We start from the raw sequence: 14,949 nt of genomic DNA, 5'->3' as shown, positions 1-14,949 counted from the left end.
GGAAGATCATTCCAACGATCAATCACCCTTTCGGTGAAGAAATACTTCCTGATGTCACCATGAAATCTCCCACCCTTGATTTTTAATGGACGCCCTCTTGTAGTCATAGGTCCTGTGAGGAAAAAGATGTCTTCTTCCACCGCCATTATCCCCTATCCTTTTCAATATCTATATGTCCTCCCTGAAACTCCTCCACCTATCCCCCCTTGAAACAATTTACACTTATGCAGACGACATCCTCGTCCTCCTCAAGACTGACTTGAACCTCATCGACCTGGCTAAGAACATATCCTCTTGTATAATGAACCTACAATCTTGGGCCCACACTGTGCAAATGAAATTGAATGAGTCCAAAACAAGACTCCTTTGGCTTGGCCCAAAACTAGACCACCTACCCACCTCCTTCCCACTACCCTCTGGCTCCTCTCTGCAACTTGAGTTCTCGAGCAAGGTCTTGGGCATCATCATTGATTCCACATTGTCCTTTAATGACCACCTCCAATTCTTGGTAAAAAAATGCTTTTTCAACCTTCACATGCTGAGGAAAGTTAGATCCTGCTTCCATCAAAAACATTTTACCCTCCTTGTCCAATCCATCATCCTCTCCAGATTGGACTATTGTAACTCTATCTACTTAAGCCTAACCAAGAAAAACCTCCACAAACTCCAATGGATTCAGAATGCCGCGGCCAAGCTCATCTTCGCTAAAAGCAAATTTGACCATGTCTCCCCGCTCCTGGCCAAGCTCCACTGGCTTCCGATAATCACCAGGGTCCACTATAAATGCACCTGTTTAGCTTTCAAAATCCTACACGGTATCCTCCCTCCCTTTATCCCTCTTTCTTGGAATTCCTCAAACCCTAATACCACCAGATCCTCCCACAAATTAAAACTATCCTTCCCCTCACAAAAAGACATTTCCCACAAAGGAAATCTAGGGACCTCCCTCCACTTCAAAATCACTGAGCTCTGGAACAACCTTACCTCCCCTCTTCGGAACTTGAGCTCTCTCCAAATCTTCCGCAAGCATCTGAAAACCTGGCTTTTCTCAAAAATGTAAGTCTCCCTCCAAATTAGGAATCAAGGAAACTCTTATATCTTGGCATCCCAAGTCCTCTAAATTTTCTTCACACTTCTACCTCAAACCCTCTGTTGTAGTTCCTTCCTATTTCTTCTACTGTAAACCGCGCCGAGCTCTACGAATGTGGAGATGATGCGGTATACAAACCTAAGGATTAGATTAGATTAGATTGAACGTCTCTTCAATGGGATTTAAATTGTTGGTTCCCAAATTTCAGTTTAATGCTTCAACCTTCACTCTAAGCATAGATCAATCCTCATCCAACAGAAAATGCAAGATTTTTTGTTTAGAGTGAAAATAATAGCAGAGATTCTAAGTTGCAAAGAACCAGAGTAACTAGCATTCCGCACGCACCGCTCAATGCTTTTTCATCTTCATTTGCAGATGACAAGATGTATTTAAAAGAAAAGATTTATCAGAACGCATGGTTGGTTAGGGGGTAAATTATCCGATGAACAAGGAAGGATAATAACACTGCTTCTGCATAAATTAATTTTGCAAAAAACACCTTCAAAATCCACTGCAGACCTCGAACACTGAAATGATGTTGCTTAAATGCACACAGAATGCAGTATTCCTTCCTATATAGTACTCAGAGGCCACGAAAGCTTCTTTTTATCATGTACCAGATCAACAGCAGGAAGACAGGAAGTAATGCCACTCAGAGTAGAAAAAAAGACCCCATCTGTAAAATATGCTCTTTAATGTCATAACTTTCAAGTTAAATAATTAACACACTATTAGCTTGAAAAAGAATCAATAGGTGTTCACAAATTAAAGGTTCATAAAGGAAGGCACAATCAAGGCTGGAGATAGCAAATGCACAGGTCCACTCATGGTTATCTGCCCAGATTGACTCAGGGACAGAATTTGTCCTCGTTTCCGCAGATTCATACTCTCATTCTTCTCTCTCTCTCTCTCTCCTTAAAGAATAACACGGGGATGGTTTCCCACGGTTAAATGCAAGGACAGGGACAAATTATGTCGCCGTTTCATTCTCACAGACATGAGTGACTGACTCAGTGCAAAATACTATATGCAGAAGACAACCAAGGACATGGAATATCTTGGCATGAACAACTGTACCCTTCTCTTCTACTGCCAAACTCCAGACTCCGTCCCTTCTATCTTGCTGTACCATATGCCTGGAACAGACCGCCTGAGTCAGTAGGTAAAGCTCCGTCTCTGGCAGTATTCAAACCTAGGCTAAAAGCCCACTTTTCGAGGCTGCTTTTAACTACTAACTCCCAATCAGTTGCAAAGTACCCATGGCTGTTTTATCATTCCCTCAGTGAGAAATTCCTTAACCTTTATTTGTCCTGTTTGTCTGTTTTAATTAGGTTGTACACTCCATTGAGTACCGATTGTCTCTTACATGTTAATATACAGCACTGTATATGTCTAGCAGCACTATAGAAATAATAAGTAGTAATAGTAGCAGTCGTAACTGGACTGTCACAAACTATCTGGCATGTTCACAAAAAAGGTGCACTGAATGCAGTGAGAAATACTTCACAAGAGCCTAAAATGTATTCAAAAAGGTGACATGAACGAGTTAATTCAAATGTGAAAAGGAGGGAAAAGTCTCCGAAAATGCAGGGCATGCTAGCCGCAGCAGCGACACAAGGCCTGCCTGGACAAAACCTCATTGGCATAAAAATCCTCCTTTTTATCACATTAAAAATGACTCTGTGCAATGCAGTGAAAAGAAAACAAAAGTTCCAGATAATAGTAAAAAAAAAAAAAAAACAAGGATCGGCACACCAACGACAACCAGCGTTTCTCAATTCCATGCTACCTCAGGGTGTAACCGCTAGTCGTTCTCCTCAGGGAGTACTAAACAAGCGCTTCTCCCTGCACCTTTTCACATTTGAATTGTTTTATTTTAAATTCTTCATTGATTTTATAAAGCATCTAACACGTGCAATCAGTATACATTCAAAATTTCAAAAGCAAAACAGCACTTATATACTTGCATTAAACATGAATCAATTAACCATACCCTCCTTCCCTTCCCCACTCCCCCCTTCCCTTCCCCACTCCTCCCCCTCCCTACCCCACCCCCTCCCCACCCCCACCCCGTCCTGGATGTGTGTGCAAAAGAGTAAAGATAACTAAATCTGGTAGGTAAATTATTAATCTTTAAGGTGATTAACAAATGTGTCTAAAGGACTCCAAATTTCTTTAAAATTTTTGATCGCTCCTGATTGCTCTGCTAACATTCTTTCATATCGATAGCATAAACAGAGCGTTTCCCACCAAAAGATAAAATTTAGATGGTCCCAGTTTTTCCAATTTCTAGTAATTAATTGTAGGGCCACACCTATCATAATAATAAGAAGTCTGGCTTTATTGCTATCTATTGGACTTTTAGGTAAAAATGAAGTCCCAAATAGAATCATCCCATAAAATAATGGAACAGAGAATCCTAAGACACAATTTATTTTCCCCCAAATTGATTTCCAAAAATTAAGTATCAGTGGATATTGAAATAAGAGATGGTCTAATGTCCCCACTGCAAGATGATAGTGCCAGCATCTATTAGATTTTGTATTATCTAATTTCTGTAATCTTACCGGAGTCCAGAAAATTCTATACAAAAGGAAAGACAAGGTTTGTCCCATAGACGCTGACGCTGTGCACCACATCCTTCGAGACCAAATTCGAGACCATTGAGCATCATATATATTTTGTTGTACTTCCAAGCTCCAGATATCTCTTAAACTTGTTTTTGGCTTATTAGAAAGATAATCGGATATTAATTTATACCATTTGGAAGCTTGATGGCCCTGGAACTCTACTTGGAAATACAAAAATGGGGAGCTCGCCTGAATACTTAAGTACTCTCGCTTTCATTTGCAGCCAAGCCATGCCGCAGAGAACCAGCATTTCATTCAAATTGCAAAGGGATATGCCCCTGAGGAAGGACATGAAATGGGGCTCTGTAGGGTGATCAGCTGGCACTCCCTGATAAAAACATTTCTTGACTGACGAATGACAGCGGTCTTTTGATAAAGATAAGTTCCTTTTTACAGTAGCCTTCAGGTTTCAGGTTTATTTAAAAATTTGATATACCGCCTTATTAAAATTCAAAGCGGTTTTACATAATATAAAAACAAAGTATAAAAAGAACGTAGGTTAAAAACAAATAATGTTACAAGCAATCAAACACACTGACAAACATAAACTTACTGATATAGGATGGAGAAGGGCAGAAATACAAAAGGACCGAAACAAAAGGAAGTGGAACAAAAAAATAAATAGTCTAGAATAATGTCTCGACTACTCCAATCCTGTCAGCCACCAAATGGCTTAACAAAATGGATCACCCTAAACTAAACTAAACTAAACTAAATCTTGGGTTTATATACCACATCATCTCCACAAGTGGAGCTCGACACGGTTTACATGGTTTGGGATAGAACGGAACTCCAATGGAAATATATAAGTAAGTAAGAAGAGAAGTTAGGGCTAAGAGTACCAGGGAGGGGAAAAGGTTACATTTTGGAGAAGAGCCAGGTCTTCAGATGCTTACGGAATAGTAGAAGGGAGCTCAAGTTACAGAGAGGGGAAGAGAGACTATTCCAGAGCTGAGTGATTCTGAAGGGGAGGGAGGACCCAAGTTTACCAACGAGGGAGATGCCTTTTAAGGAGGGGTAGGACAATTTTAGTTTTTGCGAGGATCTAGTGGAAATTGGATTTGAGGAATTCCAGGATAGAGGAATAAGAGGAGGAAGGATGCCGTGAAGTATCTTGAAGGTTAGGCAGGCACATTTAAAGTGGACTCTGGAGATAACAGGAAACCAGTGGAGCTTGGACAGGAGTGGTGAGACATGGTCAAATTTACTTTTAGAGAAGATAAGCTTAGCCGCGGTGTTCTGGATTAGTTGGAGTCTATGGAGGCTTTTCTTAGTTAAGCTTAGGTAAATGGAATTGCAGTAATCCAGTCTGGAGAGGATGATGGATTGTACGAGGACGGCAAAGTGTTTTTGGTGGAAGCAGGACCTCACTTTCCTCAGCATGTGAAGGCTGCAAAAGCATTTTTTTATCAGGGAGTTGAGGTGGTCGTTGAAGGATAGTGAGGAGTCAATGGTGATGCCCAGAACTTTGCTAGAGAACTCCAACTGTAGAGAGGAGCCTGTGGACAATGGGATGGAGGTGGGTAGTTGGTCTAGTTTAGGGCCGAGCCAAAGTAGTTTCGTTTTGGACTCGTTCAGTTTCATTTGTACAGTGAGGGCCCAGGATTGAAGGTTGGTTATGCATGAGGAGATGTTTGCTGCGAGATTAGTGAGGTTTGCGTCGGTCTCGAGGAGGACCAGGATATCGTCGGCGTAAGTGTAAAGTATTTCTAGGGGGGATAGGTGGAGGAGATTCAGGGAAGACATATAAATGTTGAAGAGGATAGGAGATAGGGGGAAACCTTGTGGGACTCCACACCTTGTGGGACTCCAACCCTATCCAACTAATCACCCCTTCTTCGTTACCTCCCTTACTAAATGCCTCTGCTCTGCTTTATTGAACTCCGCAGTATATATCACCGCCGTATGTAACACTACTGTATGAACTCCGCTATATATATGCAACCTACAGCAAATGTAACTTCTCTGCAATTGTAACCGACCTGAAAAATAACTTCACCATAAATGTAGTGTTGCCGAAAATGTAAATGTAGCTATGCCCAAAAATAAAAAATGTGTAACTTCACTGTAATGTACAGTCTCTTCATCTGTTAACCGCATAGAACTTCCATGGTAATGCGGTATACAAAAATAAAGTTATTATTATTATTAATGTAAGATAAGCTAACATGATTAAAATATGGCAAGAAACAGATTTCCACTACCATCCTTAGAAGGACTATTATACACCGAATGCATTTTTAAAAAGAAAGGCCTTCAAGTTACTTTTAAATTTATCCAGGGATGTAATTTCTCTTATATAATTTGGTGCTGAATTCCTGATGGTATTGTTTTGGCACTGCAGGAACGTTTTTCAAATGATGCGACACTGTATCAGTGATTTTGATTTCTTGAATTAAATTATTTAGGCACCAGGGTATTTTGGGCTATTTAGCACGTCTTAAAACATTCAATTAAATATGTAATGAAATTTTTACTATTATAGATTTGATTGGCCATAGGGTATTTAATATGATGTTTGTGGGTGATTCCTGTCTTGCTATTTGCGGTGATAAACCCTGGTGAACTTGAGATAAACTTGTACACATGTTCCCATGAACTGATCAAACACCCTGGATTCATTAATTAAATTTCACTGACTTAAATCAGTCTATAAAGCCCTCAATCCTTATGGTGCCTTAAGAATAAGAGAGCAGGTCTTCTATTATTCACTTGTTTTAATTGCAACCATTTGAATTAACTCGTGCATGTCACCTTTTGAATAAGTTTTAGGCTCTTGTGGAGTTTTTCTCACTGCTTTCAGTGCACCTTTTCTGTGAAAGTGTGATAGTATGTGTATTGTATATTTTTACTAAACTGTTGTTGTTGGACTGTATGTCATGAACATTCATTATGATCATACTGACAAGCAGAACTGTTTTGTAATGCCCAAGCAATGAAACTAAAAATCCCTTCTGTGCTATGTGACCTTCCTCTCACTCCTGTTCAACTGTACATGGAAAGAAATAAGTAACTTTTTTTCTTTTACAGAGCTAAAAAAAAAGAAATAAAACATAATCCTACATCTAGTCTTTTACTAGCAAATACTAAAAAAATTAATTTAACGACGAGATCTGGTTGAAACCAAATCTGCAAGTGCACAGTTTTCTCGCATAGCTTAACTGATTTTGTGCAGTGTTCATCAATAACGTTTATAGGCCCACAAAGCATGTCTCCATCACTCTGGAATGCATAAAATATATGTGACCCTTTCTGTGCAAGGAAATCATTAGCAGGGAGCAAGTGAGGGTTTTTTCCCCCTCCCTGGTGAAAGTATTACAGTCTGTGATACATTCTCAGGCACTGACATGGATTCCTTTCACATGATGTACAGGAAGACCAGTGAACTGCTACCTGAACGGGGCTGGAAGGCAGACTTGAAAAGGGAAATGATCCAAACAGGGTTAGGCTGCTGGAACACATTACACTGCACCAAAATCCCAGCTGAAGAGACTAAACAAACTCACAAGCCTCTTAACAGGGGGGGGGGGGGGATGAGAAAAGACTCCAGCCATAGCTCTGTAAAGACAGGTGATGGGGAAAATAAATTCTATACCAGACTTTCGCTGTATTATAGCCAAGACAAGTGCTACAGATTTGCAGAGATTAAGCAGCCAGTGATTGCTTTCCAGAATAAAAGATATTCCTTCTTTCTTTTTTTAAGCTTGAGGAACTGCTGAAAGCAAAATGCCACAACAGTGCCTAAAGACAAGCTTTAGTGCAGAATGCAGATGACAAGTGGCAACAAGCAGAAACAAGCAAAAAAAAACCAACAAAAACCCACCCAGAATAAGCAGGGGAAAGAAACAGCTTGCCATGTAAATTGCCTTTGATAGCTACGATTTGTTCACTAAGGTCATGGCTGTTCAGCCAACAGCACAAAAGTGGCTGATTGCAAACGGAACCAGACAGCAGAATTTTTTAGACACTTAAGAAATCCTGCCATTCCCCACTGCTCTGCCATTTAGAAAACCAGCTTTGAGCCCTCACTATACCCCAGGTCTAGTGCCTGCTGGCAAAATAATAATGCTTTAATTATCGTTTAAAATAGCAGTCAACCTGGCTGAGGGGTTTCATCTTTTCATGCCAGTCTGTGTGTCTTTGCAGCAGGCCACTAAGTTCAAAAACACGTTCTGCGTTTCAAAAAACCAAATGCTTAACTAAATTGCAGTCTAATCCCACTTATTAAACCATCTGGAGCTCTACTCCAACTGAAGCATGAGGGCAGATCACTAGAGAGGTTTTTTTCCTCCTTTAAATTATTGGTTGGATGGAGCAATAATCGATTCTGCCACAGTAACTTAGTAACCTGTGGGTTGCTACTCAGTTGCTGCTTTTTTTTTAAATGTTGGACACCTAGATTAAAACAACGTAGAGATTCAACACTGGTATCCAGATAGTGACGTGGGATGACTATTCAAACAGAGTGGAAACTGGTAGTCTAAGCCAGTGGTTCTCATTCCCTGTCCTGGAGGACCACCAGCCAGTCGGGTTTTTGGGATAACCCTAATGAATGTGCATGAGAGATTTGCATATAATGGAGGTGACAGGCATGCAAATCTGCTCCATGCATATTCATTAGGGCTATCCTGAAAACCTGTCTGGCTGATGGTCCTCCAGGATAGGGTTGGGAACCACTGGGCTAAGTAATAGACAGCAATTCCTTCTTTCTTGGGTTTCCTTAGTCAGGTCAGGAAACATTCTGATCTGACATCCTAAAAAAAAGTCTCTCTTAAAAAAAAAATAATAATAATGCAGAAGCTAGTCATGATCTGAGGGCAATGCCAAGTAATCACTAATGTTGTTGCTACTGTCAAAAAATGTCTCAGAGGTCTCAACTTCAGGATTCAATTCTACCTGTTCTTCCAAAATCTCTTTCTTTACAGTCAGTAAATAGTAAATACGAGTCATAGGAGGTGTGACGTCTAAATCCGAGTTTAGACGTTTTGCAGAAGACACAAAAATCCAATACCAAACATGCCCATTTTCATAAACTGCAAAATGTCTTTGTTTTTTTCAGAAATGGCCATTTTTCAGATGTGTGTCCAAAAACCCCCCACACAAAATAAGTCATGATGTAGGAGGGGCCAGCATTTGTAGTAGACTGGCCACACAGACATCCCAGCAGAGCAGTGAGGCACCTTAGAGGGCATTGCAGTGAACTTTTCATTAAAAGGCCCAGGTACACATTTCACCATAAACTCCCTTATTGTGTATGATGTTGTTGTTAGGTGCCATCGACTTGTGTTCAAGTCCAAGCGACTTGATGAATTGCTGATCTAAAGAGAAATCGGTTTTGTGCTAGTCTTCTCAAACATGATGTCCTTCTCCAGTGATCTCTCTCTTATGATGGTGTGACCAAAATAAGACAGTCGTAAGTTCATCAGTTGGGCTTCAAGTGACATAGCCGGTTTGATCTCTTCCAGAATCGATTTATTAGTTCTTATGGCGGTCCACGGCATGCTTAAAATCCTTCTTTAACACCAAAGCTTAAATGAGTCAATCTTCTTTCTGTCTTAAACCTTATCAAAACCTATTTGACCCAAATGTACACCACACCAATAGCCCTTATGCCTGCAGGTGTCACCTACATGTAGGTATAGTAGAATCTGGGCGGGTTGTGGAAGGATCACATAATAGTTAGAGTAGGGTATGAGCCTGAGTCTCCATCTCTGATAGACTACACTGCCCACTAGGCTAATCCAGGAACTTGTTTGCTGCTCAATTAGGACTGGCCATAACATCTGAAGCTACCATACAGGCAGGTATGTACTGTTTCATTCACATCTTTGGGGGGGAGGAGGGTCAGTCACAACTGAGGGAGTGTGTGGGAGAAGGTCATGCCTTTATCCCCCCAGTGGTCATCTGGTCAGTTTAGGCACCTTTTTGGCACTTATTCATTGTTAAAAATGGTCTAGTCCCAAACATCCAAACTGTGCCCTTGACGTATTCTTAAATGTTTGATTATAGTAGAAAAATATCTAAGTCATAAACCTGCCTAGTCCCATCCACAACACACCTCCAACAGGCCCCCTTGAGATTTAGACGAACTGCAGATGAACAGCATAAAAATCCATTTTGAAAATAGCAAATTAGGAGGGTTTGAGGGGAAAAATGTCTCATGCGCATTTATACCATGTAGGTATTTAAACGTCTTTATCAAATCTCCCCTCTCCTGACGTTCCTCCAAAGCAAATTGCACTGAGAGTGCTTTATTCCAATCCAAAATTGCTGTCCAAATTGTTTCCTATGTGAAAACAGGAGGTTTCTGAAGCACTATTTCACTTGACGTTGCCAACAGCAATAAATGGCCTCTGCTTCCATTCCTGGTGCAGCCATTCTTCCTCCCGCAACTGTAATCGAAGCTTGTTGACCCTGAGGTTCTTGTGAAGCTTCCACTGATGTCCCAGGAGCCTTCTTACCCAGTGACTTATGTTGTATATCAATAACAGGTTCCAATGGCCTAGCCAAAGATAAATCAAAGTCGCTCCACCTGGCAGCTGGCGATTCACCAAATCCTGGAGGAACCAGCCCTTCATGCTGAATGTACAATAAGTATTCATAGGGCCAGAAACCAATGCAGAAGGTTGTGGTTGAGGTTCCAAAGACCCTGACCTTTCCCTTCTTTTTCATCACAGCATCAGCATGGAAAGGACAGGACAGATCTAGGCTGTAGCTGCCATCTTGGCTCCTCCACATTAATTACTTTATTATTGATAAAATCTCATTTTTTAAAGATGTAATCAATCAATACCCGAGGATGAAATTTTGCAGTATTATGCAGTTGGTATCCCTCTATCTTGTGGTATAAACAAGTCACATATCCCACTATTTGTATTCTTTCGCTTAGCAGTAGACTATGATGTCTACTGAGGCCACACATCACAGCACAAGATATATTAGACTTATATGAATATGTTTTAGTCCATTAGAGTCAACAGGTTTAACACATAGGTTACTTGAGAGAGTTCCTGTTTCCTGTCTGATCTATTTTTTAATGAAATATAGAAGATCTCTCTAAAACAGTACTTTAAGAGAGCTCTGTATAGAATCGTGTTATTATTTATCTTGACTAAGAAGCCTTCAGTCAACATCTTCCAAACAAAGGGGTCTTTTTACTAAGGCAAGCTAAAGATTAGCGCGTACTAAATGCTAAGGCGCCCATTATATTCTATGGGCGTCTTAGCATTTAGTGCGCGCTAAATCGGTTAGCTCGCCTTAGTAAAAGGACCCCAAATAGAAGAAAATAATATTCCTCACACTGTTTCATGTTAGTTCTATTACTAGGTTTCAATTTGCCATTTCCAAGTTTGCCTCATTGCCTGAAATTGTTCTTATATTTGGCCATTTTAGTAGAGTTATGTTGTGAACAAAATTGTAAGATTTATGTTAAATTACTATACACCACCCTGGGTGAATTTTTTCATAAAGGTAGTTAAGAAATTCGCGAATACAGAGGAGGAAGTGTATATTTTCTATTTATTTATTGGGATTTATTATCTATGGGTTCGGTTATTCATGATTTTTGACCATACAATAAATTTTAATTTTTCAGACTATTTTTAGCTCTGTAAGCCTCCCCCCCCCCCCCCATATGTCTTACCTGGTGGTCTAGCGGGTTTTCAGGCAGGAGTGATCTTCCCACACTCCTGCCCTGTGCAGATCGCTCACAGGAAATGGCTCGAGAGACTACGGGAGCTCAAGGCAGCCATTTCCTGTGAGCGATCTGCATGGGGCAGGAGCATGGGAAGATCGCTCCTGCCTGAAAACCTTCTAGACTACTAGGTAAGGCTTAAGGGGGGTTTACAGGGCTAAAAATAGCTGGGGGAAGCGGAGGATAAGGGCAGAACCGGCCCAAATATTATTTGCGGTTTTTCCATATTCGCGGGCCGGCTCTGCCCCTAACCCCCGTAAATATGGAGGGGAAAATGTAATGTTTCCTTCACTACAGGTTTTAGTCCAGACACTCCCCTGGTCTTCCCACTATGGTGCAATCCATAAGACATTATTATGATGGACTTGGTAAATTCTACCGGCTTATTTCTAGGATAAGCAGCATAAAATCTGTTCTACTACTTGGGATCTACTAGGTACTTGTGACCGGATTGACCACTGTTGGAAACAGGATACTGGGCTTGATGGACCTTCAGTCTGTCCCAGTATGGCAACTCTTATGTTCTAACCTGTCCCAACCTTCATTTGCATCTACTTAGGGTTTTTCCCCAATATTTTTCTGCCAATACATTGTTTTATTTCTAGTATTTAATGGGAAAATAACTCATTGTTGAACAGTGATGTCCCGTAACGAGGATGTCCCCTTTCGTGCATGCTTTAAAAGATAATGCCACAGCCACATGCTGTCAGTTTTTCCCAAAAGAAGAAATAGTTTGCTAGTGAAAAGGCTTCTTTGCCAACACACATTGAAATGATGGAAACCAGGATCTATTCAGGGTACCTACGTTTAATATGAACGTGATACAACCTGTTGCATTCTGCTTCAATTAAGCAGCAATAAATCTTTCGATTCTGGTGCACAGTTAATGAGGCATCACATATTTTTACTATGGAAACCTTACATGGATCTCATGTATAGCTTCTTGCCCTTTTAGACTCATTAACAGCTTATTCCAATAGGGGCCAATGATTGATTGGAAGTTTCGGCTCTTGCTGAGACAAGCAACAGAATCAGGTGTACGGATATTTAGCTGTTGCTTCCCACTGAAGAATATAAAGCATTGCTTTAAAACCATTGCCAATTATGCATTTAGAGACAGACACTAGCATTAGAAGTCTTGGGCCCTAACTTACATGAAGATGACAGCTGATGCCTATAATATTAATTCATTCTGACAAGGAATCACTTCCTTGAACAGAGCACAGCAAATTGCTGCTTTATTAAACTGGCATTTAATCTTAGCAAAGGCAGAATACTACATAGCATATAACATACAACAGGGCGCATCGTTTCATCAAATGTACATTTAAAATTATTTAAGATGGCTGGAAAAAGAGGTTTGGACAGACAAGCTTTCCTAGCTCTGAAACAATGATTGTGAATGTTACTAAAAGCCAGGAGATCCCACACTTTTTAAAAGAAGGGCCAATTAAGCCGGGGGAGGGGGAGGGGGGCTTCCATCTCTAGGCATCTGGGATCCCTGTCAGCATTACTGCCTTTGCTGCTGCTGCTGTGCACGGAAACCGATGGGTCAGATTCAGCTGCAGACAAAACAGGACCACAAAAATGAATTCTGCAAGCCACATTGTTTATGAACCTCTGCTTTAGGCAGACAACATATATCATAAAATGTTATGTGGAGCATCTTAATTTACAAATTTAAAGCACACACAAGTAAAGACAGAGAAAAAGATGCTAATTCAGTTTGGTACTTGAAAAAATGACTTTAAAAGATCATACAGCCCACCTGGTCCAGAAGTTCACAGCAAACATGGACAGCAGAAACAGATCATTGTGACGTGACAGAGGAAAGGCCCTGGCAGGGCCTCTGCTAGCCGACTGCCACTGCTGCTTTGGGAGGGCCCATGGATATGAGATACCAGCTTAGGGTTGCCAGATTTTCCATCTGGAAAATACAGACCCCTAGACCAGCCCCCAGGCCCGCCCAGTCCCACCCCGATTCTGTCCCATCCTGCCCCTGAACTTGCCCCCACTCCCGCCCCAGCCCTGCCTCCAATCCCACCCCCCTGCTGCCTGCTCTCATCAGGAAGGACATCCACACATGCGCGGATACGATGCAATGACGTCACGTGCACGTGATGTCATCGCGTCATATCTGTGCATGTGCAGATTCCCTCCTGCCCGAAGGAAAGTTTTTCAAAACCCAACAAAGTGCCGGGTGTTGAAAAGCCGTCTGGACCACCGGACAGAAGGAGAACATGTCCGGGGAAATCCAGACATCTGGTAACTCTATATCAGTTCTACATGGGGAGGGAGACCAATCGGAGGCCTGACCTGTACAGGGGAGGGAGGGGAGTTGTCGGGTCAGGAGCAGGATGGTAGGGAGATGTCATGGGGGAGGGGGCAATCAGAAAGTGAGAAGGCAGACCTAAGGAAGGGGGAGGAGAGATGGATGGTGGCCCGCAATTGGGGGTGGGGAGAACATGGAGACCAAAGAGGGGGCAGAGATAGGGACATGGATGATGGACCCATAGTTAGTGGAGGGGAGATAGATGCTGGACCCATAAGGAGAGGGGAGGGAGGAAGAATGTGACCCAGACCAGAAAGGAGGGTGGGAAGGGAGGAAGAGATGCAAGCAAGAGAAGTGATAGGGTGGGGTGAGGTGACAGGGATGCGGCAGAGGGAAGACCCCAGCAAGGAAGGCCAGGAGAAGCCTGTTCAGAGCGCTGCCTCTGCCCAATGGACACTGCTGTTGCTGCTGCCGCTTTAGGCCCGGAGGTATTGTCAGGGCTCACTGAATCGGTGAGTCTGATTTTTCCAGCAAACAAATCGATTCTAACCAATTCATCGAAGTTAATCAGTGAATTGTTTCGAATCGGTGAATCAGGCAGCACTACCCTGTTTTTTGCAACTCACTTTTACATTAGCCTCTGATATTTCCATCTCCCTTTTTGGTGGGTGAGCAGAATTGAATAAGCTTTCTTATTTGAGAACTGATTGGTGCTCAGAGTAACCCATATTGACCACTACTGGGCTCGATGGCCCACTTGTCTGGCCCAGCACAGCACTTCTGGAAGCCTCTCTCTAAATAAATGTCCTGCATAACTGGTGTGCAGAGAATTTTCTATTTGTTACAGTTATGGAATATAGGCACGTTCTTGGAACATGTTCATTTTCCTTCATAAACTGATTATGATTTGCTAATGGTATATCTGTCAAACAGTATGTGTGGGGTTCAATTTTTTTTGTCAAAACTCGTACATAGAAAATTTTGTATCCTTTAAGATATGTGTGAAGGAAAGAACATTTCAACACATACTAAATGCATATTTCTTTCCAAGTCAGAAGGGAATAGAGCTGTCTTATAGTGATATATCCCCAGGGTATAGTCTGCCTGTAGCTTTGTGACTGGCATTAACCTTATGTATTTCCATTATGATTGCCTCAAGACATTGTACGCCTTAATGAAGCAAATCATGTTGATATTGTTCAAGAATTTTTTTTTCCAGATTTGCATGTGAAGACATCAAAAATGTATCAATTCACAAAGTGAA

At 41.5% G+C, this 14,949-nt stretch overlaps 1 protein-coding gene across 3 annotated transcripts in view; it reads right to left on the bottom strand.

The window, feature by feature from the left end:
• The window catches only part of SH3RF3 (SH3 domain containing ring finger 3), an 836,169-nt gene that overhangs the window by 755,049 nt on the left and 66,171 nt on the right, over positions 1-14,949 (bottom strand). The gene's annotated exons all lie outside the window — the stretch shown is intronic.

The sequence above is a fragment of the Geotrypetes seraphini genome, chromosome 6, assembly GCF_902459505.1.
Source record: "Geotrypetes seraphini chromosome 6, aGeoSer1.1, whole genome shotgun sequence".
NCBI lineage: Eukaryota > Metazoa > Chordata > Amphibia > Gymnophiona > Dermophiidae > Geotrypetes > Geotrypetes seraphini.
The sequence above is the reverse complement of the archived record's forward strand: the minus strand, read 5'-3'. Positions and strand labels throughout refer to the sequence as shown.